The sequence below is a fragment of the Zonotrichia leucophrys genome, chromosome 4 (assembly GCF_028769735.1).
Source record: "Zonotrichia leucophrys gambelii isolate GWCS_2022_RI chromosome 4, RI_Zleu_2.0, whole genome shotgun sequence".
Lineage (NCBI taxonomy): Eukaryota > Metazoa > Chordata > Aves > Passeriformes > Passerellidae > Zonotrichia > Zonotrichia leucophrys.
Genome location: NC_088173.1, coordinates 17,936,799 through 17,960,068, shown reverse-complemented (window position 1 = coordinate 17,960,068; position 23,270 = coordinate 17,936,799). Strand labels below are relative to the sequence as shown.

At 40.3% G+C, this 23,270-nt stretch overlaps 1 long non-coding RNA gene across 1 annotated transcript; it reads left to right on the top strand.

Annotated features, from left to right (window-relative positions):
• Positions 1 to 3,064: 3,064 nt before the first annotated feature.
• Positions 3,065 to 23,246, top strand: LOC135446612 (uncharacterized). Its single transcript, XR_010439846.1, has 4 exons — positions 3,065 to 4,143; positions 4,877 to 5,005; positions 18,090 to 18,223; positions 21,175 to 23,246. It is a non-coding gene; the product is annotated as an uncharacterized LOC135446612 (long non-coding RNA).
• The last annotated feature ends 24 nt before the right edge of the window (positions 23,247 to 23,270 follow it).

Below are 23,270 nucleotides of genomic sequence, written 5' to 3'. Positions count from 1 at the left end.
AGAGATGGCAGTAAAACATCACCTTTTCCTTCCCACTAGAAGAGAATCCTTTCACCAGTGTCCTCTATGTCTTTATGCACCACCAGGGTTTATTTGCAACCAGAACATGTGGAATAAAATTATACCCTGCCCTTTCACTACACAAGTTCCTAGGAAACCAGAGTACCAGTATAAAGGCTGTATAATTAACTGTCCAAAGGATTTTCAGCCAAGAAATGGGGGTTTCATACAAAAGAAAAATAAGACCCCCTAAATGGACAGGATCTGTCCTCACAGCCCAGAAAGTCAAACATGTCCACCAAAAGCAGCATGGTCAGCAGGGCAAGGGAGGGGATTCTGCCCCTCTGCTCCGGTGAGACTCCACCTGCAGTGCTGCATCCAGCCCTGGAGACCCAGGAAGGACATGGACCTGTTTGAGCAAGTGCAGAGCAGGGTCATCAAGTTAATTAGAGGGATGGACCATCTCTCCTGTGAGGAAGGGCTGAGAGAATTAGGATTGTCCAGCCTGGAAAAGAGAGAGCTAAATTTTTTACTTTGAGGGTAGTGGGTACTGGAATCGGTTGCCCAGAGAAGTTGTGGTTACCCCAACTCTGAAAATGTTGAAGGCCAGGTTGAGTGAGGCTTCAAACAACCTGGTCTAATTGAAGGTGTCCCTGCCCACAGCAGGGGAGTTGGAATGAGATGATCTTTGAGGTTCCTTCCAACCCAAACTACTCTATGATTCTATGATTCTAAAGTTTGTTTTCCTTTATTACTGTCCTATCAGCCTCCAAATTGCAGTTACTGATCTACATCAAAACATACCTTGGTAATCTACACCTGGAAGGATAGTGATGCGTCAGGCCTCTGCTGCCAGTTTTTCATACAAATCTGCAGCACGGCTGTATAAACCTTTTCTTTGGAGTTAGAGATTTTTCTGCACAGTTGTTATCCTAGCAAGGGGTACATTCCTTCCAACTTTGGCCTCACCAGCAGTTTTCCACCTCAAACTCTGCTGGTTGATATTGCCCAGCTCTCCAGGTAATGTGGCTCATTGCACATCTCTCAACACCTCACAGCAGTCCAGTCCACACACATACACACACACACACAGAGTTAACAAGTGCTAGGTATCAAAACAGAAATGTATGGTCCCTTCTGAGCCTCTGAGATGCTTCTAATTATCAACTAGTCTTTCTGATGGTCAGAGTGTTTTCCAGGCATCTCTGTGAATAAACACACTTTCCTGCAGGTATCCTGCAAAATATCCATTTCTCTCACTTTTCTGAGAGTCTGGAATTACAGCCTTCACTTGCTGTTAAACAACATTCAGGACAAAACATTTCCTGGCAATTCAACTATTATAAACTAAATATAAAGGGCCAAGAAGAACTGGAGACAACTTTGTGTAACCACTGACTAATGTCCCAGTAGGCAAGACAGACAGAAATGAGCTGGGCTGATAGGCAGCTAGCTATAGTAGAGATCAATTAAAGTAAGATGGAGTTGTCTAATTTTCGTGAAACAAGATCAAAATATTTGATTGTTGTGATTTAGGACAAATATAGCTCTCTAAAAAATGGGGGAAATATTTTCAGATGTGTGCATTTGAAGTATTATACAATAGACTACAATTAGTAATATATATTATAATAAGTAAAATGAAAACATACACTTCTGTGCTGACTAGTCTGAGATAGTTGGCTTAGATGTTATTAAACAACAGCTGTAGAAACTGACCAACTTTTACGCATTAAAATAATGTTGTCAGGACATGCTTAAAGGATTTACAGAGAGCCTGTAAGTTTCTGGACTGTAATTAAGAACCTGAACTATGGAATAAAAATTGTACACCTGTTCTATTTTATATTTGGATGTATTACATTGCAGGATACAAAGCAAAAGATTGCTGAAGAGCAGTTTCAAGAAAATTACCATGATCTGAATGAATAAATACCTCTCAGAAGCTACAGCATAAATTTTTCAGTTTGTTGTACATCTGCTGCTGCTAAAACAAGCTGCTCTGTTGGGTGGGTGAAGAACCAGACAAGCCCAGCCAGCTGCAGGGCTGCCCAGGGACATATTGCTGCTCCCATTCCTGCAACACTGGCCATGCCAACTCTGTAATATCAGCACAAAGAGAAAACAAAGTCATCTCCTTTAACAACGAGCACTGTTAGCTCTGGCAATACTGTAAATCATGTCTTGAAATGCCACCTAAATAAGAGAAATAAACAAGTGAGGAGAAAACAGTTGTATATACATAATAGCCCTCAAGTGACAAGTAAGGAAGCATTGAAAAGGTTTTTGAGGACTTGATTCCAGTAAAAAGTCATGTAAGTCAAGATTTATTTGTCCCACTTGCACACCAAAAAAAACTACCAACAAAGAACAACAAAAGAATCCCTAGAAATTCCAAGCACCACTAGTCCTTGTACCTACAACTGATAAGACATAAAATAAAATACATAATCTTCATAAAGAGGATTAACTGCAAAAGTTTGAGTCATATAGAAAACAGTATTAGTCAATCATCTTCAAAGACTAAAGAAGAAATAGTTGATTATTACATATTATTTATCTTTAAAGGAATTATCTTTTTTATTTTGCATCTCTTTATGTCATATAACTTAATTTTACGCATACCCATAAACTTCAGTTTTTCAGTGCTGTACATCTATCCTAAAACCTTCTAATTGAAAATCATTGATTAAATCCATCCCTGACATCTACTGCATGTGTCAGAGTTGTGATAAGTGGACACAATCTAATTTTTACTTGTTCCTGAGGAAGCAGTTAAAGTGAACATTGCTTCCAATGACCTCTAAACATCAAAACTAGCAAAACTAAGAGAACTATAAACATTCACTGAAAATGTGACTCCTCCTTCTCTAGAGAGCTTAAAGGATACTGTAGTCAGATGCAAACTAAAGACAGCCCAATCAGGGGAAAAAATTGTAATTTTCTACCTTACCTTTCCACTTGAACTGTTTGGGAATAATTTCTTACAGGCAGTTCTATTGAACAAACTATTGAAGATATTTGGTAAACATCTTCCCACTGAAACAGTGATTATAACAACAAAACAAATCCTAAGTCAGGGGGCTTTGACAAATAACAAAAACTTCCATCAAGTCCCTAAAGAGACTGGAGTCATTAACATTACAGGCACAACCCTTGGCAAGAGAACAACTAGGAACAAAGAAGAATTATTACTAAGAGAACAATAAAGTGGTTTAGATACATCAAGATCAATTAGGCATTAGTTTTAATATAGCCTAAAGTTAAAAGCTGTAAAACAACAGAGAATTTTCCTATTTGCATCATTTAAAGTTCACAGCCCAAGGAAAATAGCATGTATAAAGAAACTAGAGAGCCTTCTCTGAATTGTGTGTCAATTATCTAATTACCTTTGATAACATCAGGTGCAAACCTTCAAGGAAAAAGCTTTAAAGATCTCTTGCAGGTATGGGTGTATTAGGAGAGTAATAAGACTTGTTGCAGGGACAAGAGAAAGGAGGAGGAACTGCATCTTGAGAGACAAGAGTTAGTGGAGCATGTTTATCAACTCCAAATGCAGCTTCTCAGCTTAGGAAGAGAGACAGGGAGACTGGTTTCTGCTTTGACTCTCACTTCCAGGCTGAGATGCTGTCATGTGTTCCTGCTAGTCAAGAAGGAGAGAATCCAAGCCTGGCTCCTACCTCCTGGCCTCCCTCCTTCCTCTGCAGTGTCTGTGGATGAGGAAGAGTGAGAGCACTTTTTGATCCTGGTGTCTGGGCACCTCCTTGCAGAGGCAGCAGGGCTCTCTGACTGAGGAGGGCAGGGACAAGATCTCTGTCTACAGACACAGCTCTGCCTTAGTGCTTGCATAGGGCAGCTGCCCTTGAACTCCCATCAGGAAAAGCCTGGCACCACCAGCTTGGGCAGTAGCTCTGAGCATTAGGTGCTCAGTGGTGGTGCTTACATCCCTGCTTCTCTGACTGGTCATTCCCTGCACCAGTTGGAGGAGTGCTGCCTGTCTGCACTATGGGAATTGCTTTGAGGTCTGGACAACATGCTGCCCCAGCCAGTTGGGAAGATTTGTCTGCACTCCTGGTCAGCACTACTATCTGCCCTCTGATTTTTGAAGGGAAATTGTAGTGACTTCTTCAGCTGGAAGCCTTGGTGAGTAGATGCAGAAGACGGTGTCTGGTGGCATGTTTGTATTTGGATGATTGCTCTAATTAGCTTTTTTTTTTTTTTTCTTTTAATATGAGGGGGGGAAACACAGGGGTTTTTAAGTGTTTTTTTCTTCTTTTTAAGTGATTCTCAAGTGACATTCACCACTGTTTTAATTAAACATGCCTCCTGATTTAGAACTGATAAGCTTCTACTTCAAGGAAATGCCAGGGTAAACTTTTATTTTGGCAGGGAGAAGAAAAACTGATAAGTAGAAGGATAGTGTCTCCTAACTATCAGAGAAGTGACAAGAGTTCAGAAAGTGCAGCAAGGGGGGACTAACCCCAGTAGTAGCACCTGCAGACTAATCCCTCACAGCCCTTTGCCACAGAGGTTGGCTCTGTAGCAACTGCCTGAACTAGAGGAGAAGATGTGAACTTTGTCTGAATTATTTGGTTATTGTCATCTCCTTGGTGCTTCCCAGAACCCTGATGGAGAGCAGGAAACCAGTCATCATGGGCATCCCCTGAAGTGCCTCCTGAGGCCACCCCAGGAGGGTCCATGCAGGCACCACCAGCACAGGAGACTGCCATCAGGGGCTGGAACTGCCAGCTCCTCATCAGTCCCACAGAGCAACAGACCATGTCAGGGATTTATATAAAGCTTTTGCAAGTACATGCTCAGGGTTGGGGTTTTTTCAGCTCTTTCACTCGGGGTCTTGTTTTTACCTCCTCTTTAGTGACCAGCTGAGCCTTCTCCATGTTCGTGACAAGAAACCCACATTTGTGGCTCTTTAAGAAGGTTTGACCCTGATTCCTCAAGGACTGGGACACACAACTGACATGAGACCACACCAACCAAAAATCAGGTCAGTGATTAAACTTCTTGATGCTGGCAAGTCAAGTGGCAGTATCAGAAGGGAGTTCATGACGTCATTTGCAGTTGTAGACCTGAGAGTAAGAACTGTGAATTTAACTCTCCCTGAGATTGCAGCTTTTGAGAGGGGAAGGTGGGGAGGCACAGCTTTTGTGTTAAGAAATGTATCTGTTAGTTTAGGAACTGCCACGTCCTAATTTCCAGTAAATGAAAAACAACATTAAATATCATGTTCTGTGTGACAGCTACTTTAAGTATAGGGAGTATTGCTGAATTTCTGTTCCATGGGAAAAAAATCTTTCTCTTGCATTAGATCTTCACCTGACCCATTACTGAGATAATCTTCAGCCAGTTTACACCTCAAGACTGGAGTTGTGGTAATTCTCACAAGAGTCTTGTCAATGCATATGAGATGAAATTAAGGAAAGTCTAGTCATGAATAAGGCCTATGTTTTCAGTTCCCCTGAGAGCTTCCATCAAGCAAAACTATTTCCCTTCTAAAGCATATGTTTGAAGAAGGGGAACTAAATATTTTTCTATTATTTGCCTGCTGGAATATTCTTTACTTGGTGTCTGAGCACAGCGGTGACTTATACAAATAGTGCAGCTCATCTTTTAAAAAAAGCATTATTATATCAGTAATAAAGAAAACAATTTGCATTTCAGATTAAGAGGCAGCAGTATATCACAAAATATTTACTCTGCCCAGAAGAGCAGCAGTTTACAGACTATTTAACAGCAATTTGTGTATGCATTTAAAGATTACATCTTTTTTTAAATCAAGGTTTTTATTTGTGTGCTAAGTAGTTTTCTGTAAGTAAAAGGATCTTTGGGTTTTTATTCTGTGATAAGCAGTAGTGATTTAGATCTGAGTTTTTATAGCATGTGGCATGTGAGGTGTGTCTATCTTCTTGTGGATGTTTTTTAGATTTTTTTTAACTAAATCATAGTCTTTATTTGCTTTTCTGGGGAGAACCAATATAAGCTCATAAGTGTTCTACTTTTAAGCAGTGTACAAAACCTAACCTCTTTGTTAGTTTAGTGATCTTACACTATTTGGTGACATTCACCAAAGAAGAATATTTTCACTGAGAATAGATCTTGGTCCCTCTCTTTTCTCTGGTTTTCTTGAAAAAACTCAGAAAACCCAACACCAAAAAACCCAAACATATGATCTAATCAGTTGACCAGAGGGGAAAAAAATAATCAAAAACTACCTCCACAGAGCACCTATTTTTCCAAAGATTATGGAGAAGTGAGGGGAGATATGAGCAGGGAGCATAGAAAGGCTGGGAAGAATGCTGTCAGTGCAAAACCCTGGGGCAGATTCTTGGTCCTTCTGTGTCCTGTGAGCTCAGTGAAGTGGCACAGGGGAATTTTGTACTGCTGTCATTAGAGTGCATCTGGTCACAAAAATGGATTGCAGGCCTCTCTCTAAGCTTTACTGATCATAATGGTGACAGCTGTGTGCAAGGGTCAAATATGAGCTTGCTTGCATGGAGATGTTCCAATCTGCAAAGCCCCAGTGAAAGTTCTGCGGCTCTGCAGAGCAGGGTGGTTTGTGACTCTGACTGTGAACAGCAGCTGCTCATGTGGAGGGGGACAAGAAGTCTGCTAGTTCTTAATTAAATACCATTTACAAGGAGAATGCATATTGGCACTTGGCTTCTCCCCAAAAAGATGGAGCTGCTGTAACTCCCCTTACAGGGTGCATCACCACTCACTGTTTTGAAGCACATATTCTCAAGCCACAGTGAAGTTAAGTATAGGAGAGGTCCCTAAGTGGACCTTTTGCATGACAAAATTCACCAAGAAGTAATTTGCTTCATAAATGCCATAGCTACCTATCTGTAGCAAAATAAGCCATATCAGAAAATGCAGGCAGCATCTGTGTATCCTCACCTAATTGCTCTATTACTTGTGGCAATGGTGCCTCAGAAGAAATCCCCCAGCCTAGAGCTGGGGCTCTGGCTCCCACTGCCATGGCAACAGAAGTGCTGCCTGCTGAAAAAGCCAGCTGAGTCCAGAAAAGGTCACCAGAATTCTTTAGAAAGCCTGGGAAACCCTTTATCCTCAAAGAAAGAGAAAGAGGCACAAGTCTGAAGCTGAAAAGACAAAATAGTTTGCCAATGGTGGGCATACAAAACTTCCGGTTTATCTCATAAAGCATATTTTTAATGTTTTAATTGCCTTTAGGGCTATTTAAGCACTTTGCATGGTTTTAGGAGGGACCTGGAGGGTGACAGGGCTTGGGAAGCAAGGATGGGGGAGACTGTGGTTTTGTTCAGTTGTCACAGCTAGAATTTATTTACAAGGCTGTAAGGACTGAGGCCTTAAGGAAAACACCCTAGAATTGCAAGAGCTGGCAGAAAAAGCAGAAAATGTCTTTGGTTTCTGTTCTGCACTGTCTCAGTCCAGCACTTGGCAGAGTAGGTATAAAACACAGCACACTGCTTTTGGGAGTGCTTGTTACAGTACCAGATCTGAGGTTCTCAGACACAGCTTGGTCCCACCCTTTGTGACATCCTGGAGTTGTAGGAACCATTGGATCAATTTACCAGATCCAGGCAGGATCACCTTCTGAGTGAAAATCTTTTTAAAAAGTTGCAATTCTTTCAGTGCCCTTTCATGCTTAAGGCTGTATATGATTGCAGGAGTTCACTCTTACCTGTTTAAAGCATTTGTGTAATGCTTCCTTAAACCTGTAAAAACTAGATCTGACAACCACTATGTTGGGAAGAAAAGCATTTCTTTGTCCCCAGAAAAAGGTGTATTAAAGCTGCTGGGGTTAATACAGGGAAGAAGGTGAATGCACAGCAGCAAAGGCAGCCTGGCTCACTGACGTGAAACATTGTGCTGGCCAAGGAACAAAAGCCTGACTCCAGTCACCTTTCCTTTGCCTCCCCTCAAGCAGCCATGGCAAGTCACATCACTGGGCAGCAAATGAAGCAAAGAAAAAAGATGCCACTACCATACCCCTCCCCAGACTCTCTGTATTTAAAGGGGAGAAGTTACAGGTGCTAGATGGGAAATGTATTGAGGATTCAGACACATCATCAGTACTGCAACCTTCTCTACTCCCAGTGCATGCTAAGCAAGGAGGTGATTCTGAACACAGGAAAATTTTTTTCTTCAAAATCAAAACACTTTAAGATACCTACAAATGCTTGGTGTGACAGTTGTATTACTAAGATGTAAAGGATTTGAAAAAGAAGTGTAAAAGTATAGTTGGTACAAGGAATAGATAAGAATGAAGCCTTCTAAACACTTTAATGTGTGGAAATACTCAACAGTTCTTAACTTCTTTTTTAATTCTTCGCCTTTCTACCTGCCTTTCAGATTTTCATGTCTATGCATGTTAGTCTTGTAACCTTAACATTTTCCAGGGTCTGTAAAAGTCTGCAGCTAACAGTTTTGGTTATGTTTTTCTTCAGCAAACAGTTAATTTCAATGAATGGATATTGCTGTTTTAATTATGGAAAAGTCAATATACTTATGCAGCTTTGGGCAGCATGATAGACACAGCACAAACCTTAATACCTTGCTTATCAAATTACTTAGGCATATGTATAACTTTATGATAACAGAGTCATGGTAAAATGACTATCACATAATTCCTGAGGAAAGTGAAAGGGAGATGAGGCCATGTGTGAAAAACTATACGTGTACTAGATAGCTTTTTTTTCCCCTCTTCCCTCCCTTCCAGGAGGCTTGCATAGCATTCTTATTTTCCAGTTCTTTGTAATTATGTTTCCCATAGTTCATGATGAATGGCATCAGCCAACCAAAAAGCTGCTGGTGGGGCAAAACCGTGGCATTCAAAATCTGGTGATGTATTGAGGAAGCAGTAGCACAATATGCATTTTTGGTGTGCAAGGGGCTTCAACACATGCTTTGACTAGCTCACAAGAAAACAGCAGGATGAGATGTGGTTTCATTGTGTCAGGGGAGGTGAAGGAAGGAAAACAAGCAGTAATACGTGGCTGCATCCTGGATTGCATCAGGATGTCGGATTTCAGGTTGACAAATGTCCCTCAGCACCCAGGCAGAGCACACACGGCCGCGGGTGTGGTGCAGGAGTGCCGGGCTGGCCTGAGGCAATGCAAACACCCGAGCACCAGCCGGTGCAGTGGGTGAAGCCGCCTCACCCTTTTGGCACGCTGATATTGCTGTGTGACAGCATCACTGCCAAGGCAAACAAAGGGACCCGAGGTTAGACCCAGCAAAGCCAGCCCACACCGCCTGCTCAGGCAGGCTGTAGGCAGTAGTTACCTGTGAGGTGCTGCCAGGCAGTTTGATGGAAAATAATAATAGAGAGTATAACGGACTATGGAATGTCAGGAACAGTTGTCTGCAAAACCAAGCATCTTAGATTAACATTTTGGGTATTTCTAACCTGAGGAATGTGGCCCATGAGTCAACCATTTTTGATTGGACTGAGATTTTCCATAAGATATCTACAAGTTGCTGCCACCTATCAGTGGAAATGTGGTCAGGCAAAGAACGAGAATGAGTTGCCTGTTAAAGAAATGTGTAGTGCAAATATTTTATGTACACAAATGCTAAGTGCAGAGTGGAGGCAAATTGGGCAAAAACTGCAGTGTGTATCAGCTGCTGCTAGGAATGACACACCCTCAGGTTTTAAAGTTAAGGGTAGATGTTCACAAACTCCTCAAGCACAGTAACTAACTTGAAAGAGAAAAGGCTAACTGTGCTGTAAAGGATCCATGCTCCAAGCACAGTGTTTACAAGTCAGCAGCACAAAGAAACCGATTTTTTAAAAATCTTTAAACTCTAAAAAGTAAATCTTTATAGCAGTGCAAGGGAGTCATGCCCACAAATCTCATTATTCTGAAAGCTGCTTAGAAACTTTAGCCCTTAGAGTCAACATACCACAATGCATTCAGAAGTATGATTTCAGAGTTACAAATGCTTCTAACAATTAGCTAATTTAAAAATTAAAAAAAAAAAAGGAAAGAAGGAGAAGAAAAATTAGGATTTAAAAGGATTTACAAGGAAATCATTGGGGGAGGGTGTGTTATAAGTAAAGAAGGAGGTAATTGAAAGGGATTGAGAGGAATACAGTAGGAAGTGGATGTGGTTAAGGCATTCACAAGATTAGTTAAAGAAAAAACATGGCAAAACTGGAAGTAAGAAGCCAAATCCTGGGACAAATGAATATAGATTCTTTGATGTATTTCGAGCTGCATGATTTATACATACTCAGCATCTAGCCTGTGGACCTTAAGAATGATGGGGCAAAAATAGTGATGAAAGCTTATTAAAATACTACCCAAAAAAAGCAGTATGCAGAATTTGATGCACAAAAGGTTCTTACACTCTCAGAGATTAAATACCTAGTCAATGGTCCTGAACAGCTGCAGGTATTTCAGCCTCAGGAGTCTTACAGAATTAAGAAATTTAACAGTAATAAAAGCTGTGACTTGCTATGCAAGCTGGTTTATTGAAAAAAAAAATTGTCACAGGATTCATTACTGCTTTAGAGATGGATTGTGAGCTTGAAACTCATTTTCAAATGTCTTCACAACAAAGCAGGATGATATGAATGCTAAAATTGGGGTGGATGAGGGCAATTTGAGGTGATGAGTAAAGCTCTGGCACGCAAATGATATGGATTCTAATTAGTGCAGATACACCTTTTGAAATTCCTGCGGGGGTTCTGTATCTATAGAAAACATATTGAAATCCTGGATAAGTAGGTTGTGTGTGCCTGCCTGAGGTCTCAGTTTCTTCCAGGATTAAGAGACATGCAAATACATGCCCCATCCTGTAGGTGCTCTAATAACAGCTTGGACTGGCCTGTGCTAGGCAATTGAGCAAACACAGGACAAGGATACACAATAGACAGTGTACCAAGCAAAAAGACAACAGAGAAAGATGAGGAAAGAGCTGAACCAGGTCAGCATAACAGTATGCAAACTTTGTAGTCTTTGCTAAGCCTGCAGAGCTCCTAAGATCCTTTTGCATTTTGCATACTGAAATTTCAAAACCAGAAGGCAAGGTAATCTCTGTCCTGATGTTAAGCAGAACCATTTCTAAGATGACTCCTACTTCATTTGCCTTGCTTCAGAGGGCCAGTGCCATGTTCAGAGCACTGTCAGCATTAAGGAAGAATAGATGAGCACTGAGAGTTGCATGCTCTTAAAAATAAACATTGTCAGCAGGATACATAAAATAATGTATTGAATTTGAAACACAACAATCACAGGAGAGTGAAGGAAACCAGACGGATCTGCTGAGGATTTCTGGACAGATCAATTTCCATAATGATGTTCTTTATTTTAGAAGTTGGACAGGACAGCCTCAGATCTGAGGTAACCAACAATGGACACCAGGCCTTTATTATGTCAAAAGAAAAGAGAACCTGTATACTTTTTTTTTTTAGCTTGGCTCAAAGCTTATTGGGATGCTCATCCCCAGAACCCCTGAGCTTAGACTTGGTGGAAAGTTGGCTGTGTTCAGACAACTACACAAAGATTTGTTAGCTTGATTTCTGCCACTTCTTTGGAGCTCAGGTTTTGGTGCACAATACAAGGATTGGTGTAATGAAGTCGTGCTGTTATGCAGAGCTGAGGAACATCAAAGTCATAAACTTAGGCAGGATGCAGGTATTTGTTGAGGACTTTGACTGTCAGAAGCTCTTGAACCGTGACATCCATTTGCTGAGTGATTCTGCCTTTTGTTTGCATTTTATACCAGGTCTCAGGTTTCATCAGTGACAGACTGGTATCACCCAAAGTGCTGGAGACTTGTTTGGTCACTGTGCGAAGCTCCTCCTATACCTGTAAATAGCAGGGGGAAGGCTGTGACACCAGCTTTAGAAAGATCTGGCTTTATCTTAGGCTGTGTAACAGGTGTAAATGCTGATCCTGTTGCTGGTCCTTTCCATGCACCATGGTGCACGGTGAAAAATTTGTCTTCCTACTGGCAATTATTGTGGATAGTTGAATGGAGAGAATCATTTAACTGTACCCAGATAATTGAGCAGGAAACTGGAATCCTGGTATCAGGAGCCTAATGAGGAATTCATAATATACAAAACAATCTTTCCTTTTTTTTTCTTTTTTCTTTTATAAGGGAGAAGAAAGAATAGCAGACTAACAAAAGGGCAGTAAAAGGAAAGGAACAACTAGGTGAAAGCTTTGAGTGGTCAGAGAGGATATTATTATGATATGAAGCAATTTCTAGCATTCAAGGCATACAATGAACTGTTTTAATTTTTCAACAACAATGCAAGTCGTGCAGGCACTCATAAAAACTTAAAAGCTCTTTTTAAAATAATAGCATACATTTTGCATGTACTATATGTACTCATTCTCTCAGAAAGTGCAAGTTATTTATCATTCTTGTCTGAGCTAATAGTGCATCTCTGTCTGGATTGCAAAGTTTAATTAACTTCTGTAGGTGTTACAAGGAAAATTGTGCCTAGCTGAGTCTAAAATCCACATTCTTGAATGTAGGGCATTTTTAAACCAACATGAATGATACACTTTTTGAATAACAACTTCATGTTTTTCTGCTTCATAGAGGGCAATAGCGTTCCAAGTTTAGACCCTGTAGAATCCACACAAATAGCACACCTTTCTCTCTTATCAAGATGCAATCATGAAGACTATAGATAACTCTAACAACTGTAACTTTTCCTCTGCTGCTTAAGGCTGATGAGTTTGAGATGCTGGTCACAAAAAAAGATGGTGAAAATTTAGTAGCCTAGTGGGCATTGTACATGATGGGGAATTATAAGATTAGAAAGCATTTTTGGGTCTTCATCTTGCTACCACCACTAAAGTGGTGTACAAGTTTGTACAGAGTCTGAACTGGGTGATGAAGCACAAGAAGGGGTACATCTCCAAAGCAAAAGGACAAAGATGCTATAATTCCTCAATAATGGTAACTGTCCCACACTGTTATTTTGGTATTTTACCTAATGCATAGTATCCAGAAGCTTATCACAGTTAAAAACACCAGTAGAAATCTAGTTCATCCTTCTGCTCTGAGTTGAGCTGCATGACTAAAATTCAGGCAGAGCCAAATATGCTTAAAGGACTCTTAGATACTGCCAGAGATTTGGGCCATGACAAAAAAAGATGTGAGTCCTTCTCCTCTGGTGAAGTCCAGTATCATAGGAGGGGACCTTGGTGGAAGAAAAATGTGAATTGTGAGAGCTTACACTAAGCTGGAGTGGTTTTAATATCATATCACCAGCCAGTGTAAATTTTTCACCTGCCAAAATGACAATATTTTTTTACTTATCTGTGTGTTCAGGGTAAGACATTAAATGCAAGACAGCAGGATTTGGCAATTTCACTGCATTGGCTATGGATTGCAATACACCTATTGTACTTTTGCTGCAGGTGTACTCACCCTACATCTCAGAAAATCTGCCTTCTTCCTTCTAATATGAGATAAAACATAAGATGACTTCTCAAACACAGGTGCTAAGTATGTCAGTGACCCACAAGTGCACATGTGGAGGGCAGGTAAATCTTAACTCGGGCAAAACTCAAGACTAATACTGATTTGACTATTTTTCTAGTGACATTTAAAAAAATGAAGTTTTGCTATATGGATTTTTTAGTGTGTTAGTAATGAGCATATATGAATAGCATTTCCTCCTTTAGTAATCAACTTAGATAGGAAAGGAAAATGAGTATGTGACAAATCTGCATCTTATTTACATTTTTAATATTACATAATCCTGAAGGTATCAGTAGAAGCATTTAAATGAAGGTCTTGACAACAATCCTGTGCAAAATGCAGTGAAAATCCTTTTGATGTTTAACTAAAGGAGATTGCAAGGACATAATTTGAGCGGTGGAGGGTGTAGTTTAAAAACATACCCCACCCACTGCAGAAATGCCTGGGCAGTTCTTTGCCTGTGTTTTAAAGTTCATATTAATACATCTCCAATAGCTGGTATTTCTTGTTCTGCAACTAATAAATTGTCTTGTCATGTAGTACTTTACCATCAGGTATAAGAAAAAATCCACTGGCTCTTTGCATAGATGAATGCATGTTTACTGAGCATTGATTCCAAAAGTCACGATACTTTTCACCCTCATTATACAAATGTGGCACTGCTTGAGACAGCCAGCACCTTGAATAATTGCATCTAAATTTTGCATTGCTAATCAACAGTCTGTTTTTAGTGCTGTGATTCTGTGCTTCACTACAGTGGTACACAGAACAAGGGTGCAGGGTGTCCTTAGTTCAGTAAGTGTCTCTGGGTAATTTTTCCAGTTGCATATCCACTGCTCCGCAGTGTTGGCTTGTCCTGGTTTAAGCACCTCCAAGAGCTGTTATGTGTCTTTGCAAACTGTTTATGTAATTCTGGTAGTGACCACGGCAGACTGCAGGCTGCAGCTTAAAGTGCAAAAATACCATTTAGTTCCTTAACTTTTGCTGATGTCCAGTAGGCTTTTAGGTGCAATTTTTATTGTGTTTTTAGATCTTTCATCTTTTCTGATCTTAGTTTGAATAAGCACTTAGTATTCACATTTGGCTTGGAAAAAGGAAAAAGTATGTGATTCTTTTGAATAGTAAATTCAAACTTGGAGATGAGAAGGCTGGTAAATTTCATCCTTAAAACAACTGGGGGTGAAATCTTGGCTCTGTTTAAATCTGGCAACATTCCAGTAATTTCAAGTGAAGCTATTTGCCTCTACTACTTCACATCCTAAGGGCTCTGTAAATTGTTGCATAAACATTATGTACTTATACAATGAAAAAAACCACTCCCATTTGCCTTTAGAAAAGGGAAAATCTTCACCTGAGGTAAAATCTTTGCTGCCAGGTTTCTGAGGGAGAAGCTGACAGAGGTAATCCAGCCGTGATGGAATATTCTGGGATTAATTAGACGTGGCCTAGATACACACGAGAGAGTACCAGGGCTGACCTAAATGTTGGGAGGAACAGTGCCTCCATCTCCTGCTGTCTTCTAATCAGCCCTGACACCAAAGACTTAGCAGGGCAAGTTTGGAGAGACTGTTTGGATATAAACCTGAAAGAGAGGCAAATTGTTACACTCGTTTTCACTCATATTATAAGTCTGCTTATTTAAATCTAAAATGTTTTGAAGACGTTCACTTCTGTACCTTGGAGGTTAGTAAGTCATCAGGTTTTTCAAGCAGTTAGCCAACAGTCTACAGAAGTCCTGCAGTGAATCACCATACCTTTTTGAATATGAAGTTTTCCTATAATTTCTTCTTCTAAGCACTATTTGGAGGGGAAAAGAAAAAACAATTAATTACACAGATGCTGTGTTCATTTTAGGATATATACAAATGTCAGAGTTGTTGATAGTAAATCAGGAACGAAATAAACTTCACTTCAGCCTAAGGTTTACAGGAGCAGGTTTCATTACTCAAAGGATCAGTGAATAGGAATAAATCAGTGATTCTTCAGTTTAATTTCAAATAATGTTAATTAGATTAGTCTTCTGCTCTATAAAGATGTTTTTCAAGTTGAAACAAGTAATTTTTTTCTTAAGGACAAAACTGTAAATCAACCTTTTCCCACTTACTCTGTAAACTCTAACATCTAAACCTAAGGGATGTCCCTGATTTGATCAAACTACTCAGAACAAAGATTCAGTTAAGCCAGAGTAAAAATAGAAGTAGTCTAGAGATCTCCTTCTTGCTAATTGCACACACCCGGGAATTTAGAAAAGTTTTTAATTTGACTACTCAGCCAACTAGTTTTTAAATCATTGCATTTTGTCTTGAATTCACCCCAGCCAGCAGCCAAGCCCCACACAGCTGCTCACTCACTTCCCCACCAGCAAGATCAGGGAGAGAATCAGAAAGGTAAAAACCAGAGAATTCATGGACAAAATAATAAAAAAGATAAAAGCAGTTTAAGGGGGAAAGCAAAAGCCAGCCACAAAAGCAAAGCAAAACAAGGAATTAATTCACTGCTTCCATGGGCAGGCAGGTGCTCTGCCATCTCCAGGAGAGCAGGGCCCCATCACATCTAATGGTTACTTGGTAAAACAAACACCATCACTCTAAATGTACCTCCCTTTCTCCCTCTTTCCCACTGATATACTGAGCAAGATGCCATATGCTCTGGAGGTCAGTTTGGGTCACCTGTCCTGGCTGTGTCCCCTCCCCAGCAGGGCAGGATGAAAACCAGAAAAGGCCTTGGCTCTGTGCAAGCCCTGCCCAGCAATGACAAAAACATCTCCCCATTATCAGCCCTGTGTTCAGCACAAACCCAAAACATAGCCCATGCCAGCCACTGGGAAGAGAATTAACTCCACCCCAGCCAAACCCAGCACACTGGTATATATTAGAAAAAGGGCAATGAGAGGCAGTGAGCTGAGAGCTGGAAACCTGCAGTATTTGAAGATGGATGAGATCCTGCCATTATCCCTCTTTCTTCTCATGGGTGACTGAAAAGCAGTGGAGTTTGGCTTGCCAAGATGATGACTTTATTACAATTCTTTATTTTCATTTCAATGTCATTTTGACATGTCTAATATTTTTTTCTCTAAAGTTGGTTGGGTTTGGGGTTTTTTGGAGAGTTGGGTTTGTTTGGGATTGTTTGGGTTTTTTTTCAGGGGGGCATTTTAGTTGGATTTTTTGGTTGGCTTTTTTTGTTCATTTTTTGTTTGTTTGTTTCTGTTGAGCTCTAAGTTTGAGAAAAAGATGGAAAACATACTAAAAAAAAAATTGAAAGAATTATCTACATTGACACCGGAGCTAAAGCTATAAAAGTTAGAAATCATTTAATTCATACCAAGTAGGGATATCTGTCTGGAGCTTTTAACCTGAGAAAAGGGAAAACTTCCCCAGAATTCTGCACTACATGGTGTACTGAAGCCCTTATGAAATCTATTTCATTATGATTCTATTTAGTAGAAGACTTGAATGCGTGCAGTGTTATGATACAACAGCTGCTATTGCCTGCAATTCCCACAAAACATGCCTTTTATAACAACATCATTTCATTGAATTACTAATCAATACAACTTGGTGTCAGACCATACATAATAGAAATAATCTACTGTTTGAGAATTTCTCTCCAAATGGCAGCTTACTAAGAAAAGAGGCTGCTCAGGGTTGTGGTGTTTGTTTCCAACCACCAATAACATCAAACTCACAGTTTATAAAATCTGCAAAGAATTAAGAAACCTCAGAGCTTTCTTAACCTTCAAAAGAAGAATTCATTGCATTTCAAAAGCAATGCTTTTGTGATTCACTGCTACTAAGATCCTTAACTTGCAGTTGCCAATTTGTGATATATACCACAAACTTCATATGGCTAATGGCAGTAGTCTTGCTATCATTCTCTGTGGCAGACAGCACTCCCACTCCCCAGGACCCCAGTTTGAAAACCAGAGCCTGGCACAACTCGACAATGTTATTCAATGTATAAATTTATCTACTGGGTTGTCTTTTCCAGTAATTATTCATGGACCTTTTGTGCATTTAAGTAAAATGAGGCAGGCCACTCTTTCTGGAACAGTGACTAAGCTAAGGAACAAAAAACATATCCTTGTTTTAGCATTTAGTAACTGTTGTACATCCACACTTTTCCATGTAACCAATTTTGAATGTCTTTTTTATTTGCCTGTGCAACTTCATAAGGCTTTATCTTGTGCAAATTTGACATGTTGGCTTTATTTAACTTCTCTAATGCTTTACAAATGCTTCATATCTTCAGCAGGTAGGTTTTGTTTAATTTTGAACCTCATGGCAGAATATATCCTGAAAAGAGTTGTGTCAAACTTATTGAAGGTTTATAGCTGATAAATGATAGTGAATTAATAACACTCAAGTTGCCAGTTATTTATTAAACTGTCAAAAGTTTATCACTAAATAACAAAATTCCTAAGAAATGCAAAAATTTAATTAATCTACAGTTGTAAAATTTTCCATTTTTTCTCTCAAAGTCACTGTGGTTCTTGTTCAGACTGACAATTTCATCAAATTAACTCCACTAAAAGTCTTTTAGAAAAATAACTCAGCATCTGAAATTGTGGGTGTTTACAACATTCATTTTTTCAGCATAACAGAAATTGCAGCAACCTATTTCAATTTTCTCTGCCCTAGATTCAGGAAATGATGCGAGTTTAATTTCTGTTTGAAATGCTCAGAAATATGGCACCTTGGAAAAGGAGATTTTCCAGACCTGAGACTGGGCTGAGTATATGACTACTCATACTTTTGTCTGGCTCAAAGTACAGGTAAGTTTCTCTGAAAAGTAATTTAAAATATATATATTGCTTTTTAAATGGCAAAACCATGCTCAGAATCATTCCATTTCTTCTCCTACTTAAATGAAACACCCACGTAACAGACCATCCCATCCACTATTTTAATGAGATCTAAATCTGTCAAGGATTGTCAACACTCATCAGTGTGGATATTTTGAGGACTTGTAGGTGCAAAAGAAGTTAATTTTTTTCTAGACAAAAGCAGTATTAATAATACAACATAGTTCATAGGCATTGACTGGTACTCATTATCAGAAAGGGCAGCTGGAAAAAAAATCATTTTACATTCCAATCTTCAGAACATTGGTAGAATCCAGACCAGTACAAAATAATGAGCTTGCTTACTGTTGCTGTGTGGGAAAAGAGAAGAGGAGCTAGAGGTGATACTGCAGGAATTAAACAGACTAAGTAGGCATGACAGGAGTATGGGGGCTAAATGTAATGACAGGAACTTCATAACACATTCTTCATAAAAGTGACAGGAAAAGCAAAGGAGGCGAACAGCGCTCTGCCAAAAGCATCTATTCAAATGCTGAAGGATAATTTTTGGTAGGACATGCATGGCTAAACTGCTGGCTTAAAAAAAAGAAGGATAATTGAGAATTACAGGAAGAATGGTACTAAAAACTGGAGATCATGAACACAAAACAGTGAAGATTAAGCAATCATAATCTAAGTTGCTACAGCATATATTAAGTACTCCCTAGAGGTACTTGTTTGATTAAAGTATTTTTAAAACAGTCTCAGAAATTAGGAAGAATTTAAAATCCTGTACTCCAGTTCCTTTTTGTCAACTCTGAGGTGAAATATGCACACAGTGTAAATATTTAGGGCATAACTTTATATTCATCATAATGTATGCCAAACTGTGCCCTTTGGATTATTCCTTGCAGTGACCACCTCATTAATCCAGAATCTCTCTTCAAATCCTTCAGTGCTGGGGGTGGTGTCAGAAGGGAGAATGAGCTTAAAATAAAGGGAGGGAGATCCAGCCAGGCAGCTCTAGCCCCACATTGAGTTCCTGCCTTCACAGATGAAAACTAGGGGGAAGGTGTGTGTTGGATGACACCAGGACGCGCCAGGACTCCGATGTGCAGTACTAATAAATGTGCTGTAGGGCTTAGACACTGCACGAGCTTTCTGTAAGGGTCAAGGGCCAGATCCAAAGTAACAGTGCAGGAGCAGCAAAGGCTTTGTTCAGAGATGACCATCTAAATGCAAGGTCAGGATGGGAAAAGAGATTACATGGAGCTGGAAGGTTTCACTGGAGCAAAGGTGTTGCTTGTGTTGAGAGTATTCTGTTTAGGAAGCCAAGTTATTTTCTGCCAGCTGGCATTTTCCAACCCTTTCTTTAATCAAAGTATGACCAAGTTTGCTGTTACATGAAGGCTAGAGTACATCATGTAGGGAAATACTGCACTTAATGAAGTGCTGGTAGTTATATCTGGAAACATCTAAGGAAAGTGTAACTGTTTGAGGTCTAGAATCCATTTGTCATGGTTTAACCCCAGCTGGCAGCTAAGCACCACACCACCTCTCACACACTCACCCCCACCAGGATGTGGGTGAGAACTGGAAGGGTAAAAGTAGGAAAACTTTTGGGTTGAAATAAAGACATTTAAATAATTAAAGGAAAAGCTATGCACACAAGCAAAGCAAAAGAAGAAACTCATTTAGCCCTTCCCATAGGCAGGTGGGTGTTCAGCCATGTCCAAGAAATCTGGTGACTTGGGAACACAACATCACTCACAATGTCCCCATCCCTTCCTTCTTCTTCCCCCACTTCATATACTGAGCATGGTGCCATATGGCCTGGAATATCCCTTTGATCAGTGGGGGACAGCTGTCCCAGCTGTGTCCTCTCCCACTGCTTTGTGTACCCCCAGCCTCCTGTCTGGTGGGATGGGGTGAGGAGCACAAAAGGCCTTGATCCTGGGCAAGCCCTGCAACAGCAGCAACAACAAAAACATCCTTTCCAGCACAAAACCAAAATGTAGCCCCATACCAGCCCCTCTGAAGATAAACTCCACCCCAGCCAAAACCAGCACACCCTTGCTAATTTCAAATATTTAATTTCAAACCTATTTACATTACACAAAAAAAAGTTGTGTTTTGTGCTCTCTGCACTAAGTAGAAAGATTGTCTATGTGTTGATAGAAGAAACCTCTCAAATGAGCAAAATGTGAGGTTTTATGTAGAATGAAGTCTTTACAGCAGCTTGTTGTATTATGAAACTTTGTAAAACATGATTTTCACCTTGAGAGATCAAAAGTCTGTAGGATTTTCCTTTCAGACACTATGTTCTGAAGAAGCAGAGTAGTTTTTTGTGACCAGGTATTCAGGACAGAGTTAAGGGGTAGATCCACATCCAGATGCTTCTCCTCTGCGAGCAACTGCATGAGGTTTTGACATTGGTCAGTGACCCTGCTCCAGACACCATCCCCCAAATCCCCAGCAATAAGGCAACTGCATGGCTTAGGGGATTGGTAATCGGATACCTCACCTCCAGGTCATCCTAGGTCTCTGGTTCAAGAGCAGCAAGGCTTTGTAATGACTTAAATGCCATTGCACATTTATTTGGAGTCATACATGGAGAAGTGAACATATGATTTCTATGTGACAAGCAGTAGGTGTCCACATACAGATACAAACATTGTGACAGTTGCCAGCCTGTTTGAAACATTTGAATGACTAAATATCAGTCTAACAGAGATTGATTAATTCTCTAATAACAGATTTGTGTTTTAATACTGCCTGTATAGTAATAGCATAATGGTTTATATATATATATATATGTATTTATATATGATGTACTTCTTTTATATATACTTATATTTTTATATATAATTTTATATTGACTTACATTTTGTAATTGAGTGGGACTGAAGCCTCTGTTTAACCCTCCATCTTTTTCTCTCCAGGTTGTAAAAGACTTTGAAAAGTGGCTTAGAATAGTACTGGAGGCAATCCAAAGCCAAATTTAATTTGAATTTTCTATCTGAGCTGATACAAATTCTACAAGAGTGAAAATATTTTCTATAGGTCTTCTTAGGCACTTTACTACATAGGAGGAGCTGTAAGTGCAGAATTTGAAACTTCAGCACATCCTTAACAAGGATGCAACTGAAATAAAACACTTCCAAGGTCAGTATTAATCTAATACTTCTGGAGTCAGACTGCATGGCCTGTGCATGAGAAGAAAAAAGGTAGAAGATGCTCGCTGTTGAGGAATCAGGGCAGGCAGGCAGAGTGGTCAAACAAAAACATGACGCCTTCTCCAATCCGCTGTCATGGGTGGCTGCGGCTGAGAGAGGGGCTGGCTGGCATGAACACCCTGTCCACTGGCCCGCACTGCCTCCCAGTGGGCATCGGCTACTTCTCTTTCGGGATAAAACAAACGCTGGGGGGGTTAAAATTCCTGGTACAGAAGCCATTGTCCTCGGATAGCTAATGGGGGAGTTCACTGACAGCGAGACTTCGGCTATCTAAAACCAGAACGACAAAGCTCTTGATCATCCTCCAAGGGTGTAGCTCTCTGTGAAATCACAGATGTGTGGTTTCCCTTTGCCTATGGCTTTGTGCAAAACATACACTTCTATCTGAAAAATAACCCCAAACCCAAATCTGTTTTCAGCAGGCAACCTTACAAATGTGAGTTGTCATCATATCAACTTGCATGCAGAGGGCTCTGTCCCCACCACTCTGAGCTCTGAGGAGCAGCAGCAGAGCAGTGTCACATCCCATGGCTGTACCCTCCATGCAGTGCTATTACTAACTTTATTTTTCTTCTCACTTTACTGGAGTGTGCTGAGAGCAACAGCACAGGACATTAAAAAGGGATGCCAAACATGAAGAATGAAACAACATGAGGAAAGAGCACTGTTTGCTGCAGTAAGGCCTCCACTAAAGACTGCAGGAAGAGTTGGAGAGATGCCTCTATACTTCCCTGACAGCCTACCGACCTTCCCAGTTTACAGCCCCAACTTGCCTTTTCCTTTTGGGCTCAGCAAGCCAGGGGATCTGTTCAGAGCTAGGCACCTCAACTCTGTGTTTCCCATCCAAAAAACCCTAACAGTCCCTCCCAGCGCTATGCAGATGTTGCTGCCTACCTGAAAACAGTCACCTAAATCTTTGTGTTGGGATATCTGTGTGATTGCTGCAGCTGCACACAGGGAGGGGCTTTGAGGAAAACAGCTCTGTGCTCCTGTGGAAGTCACAGGGCTGTGCAAACACTTATGAGGATTAGAGCTGTTGCTAATGCCTTAAACACTGCATTTGTCTACGTCTCATACCTTGATCTTACAGAATGAGAAAGAAAAAAACAAAGACATCACATAGTGCTATAGCACAAGTTATATGAATAAACAAACTGGGGCTAGGTGTGTCCAACTACAAAGGTCACTTAGGTGTGGGCAGTTTTTCCTCCAAAGTCATCCTGTTCAAGGTGTAATATCCTGTTTTATTTCTGCAGTTCTTATCATTGAAAGTTCAAGATCCATGGATCTGATACCCTCCAGTGCATGTAAGAAATAGAATGGAAAAATATCGGAGCAAGTGGATAGTACTGAATAGTGTAGTACTGAATAGTACTCAGAAAAAACCAAAAGTTGTATTACATTGGAAGTACTGTTTTTGCATCACTCTGGTTTTGGGAGAGCTTACATTACCACGTTTCTGTGTGTGTATGCATGCACGTGTGGCAGTCCTTCAAAGGAGGAAATAGGATGCCTAACTTTTAGTGCAGAAAATTAGTAACAAAATAACACACAAGCTGTGGGGCTGATAGCATCTCTGTAATCTTGTACTTAATCTGCTATCCCCAAGAAAAATCTGTTGACTTTCCAGTTCTACTCTGCCCAGGCTGCACACAGCAATTAATGGGCCTTACCCTACGCCTGTATAACAACCCCTGAAGTTAAACGTTTGCACCTGAATTTTCACAAATCGGTGCCCAGACAGCGCTGCTCACCCAGCCGGGAAAGCCGAAGCCCCGCTCGAGGTGTGCCCCCGCTCCCCC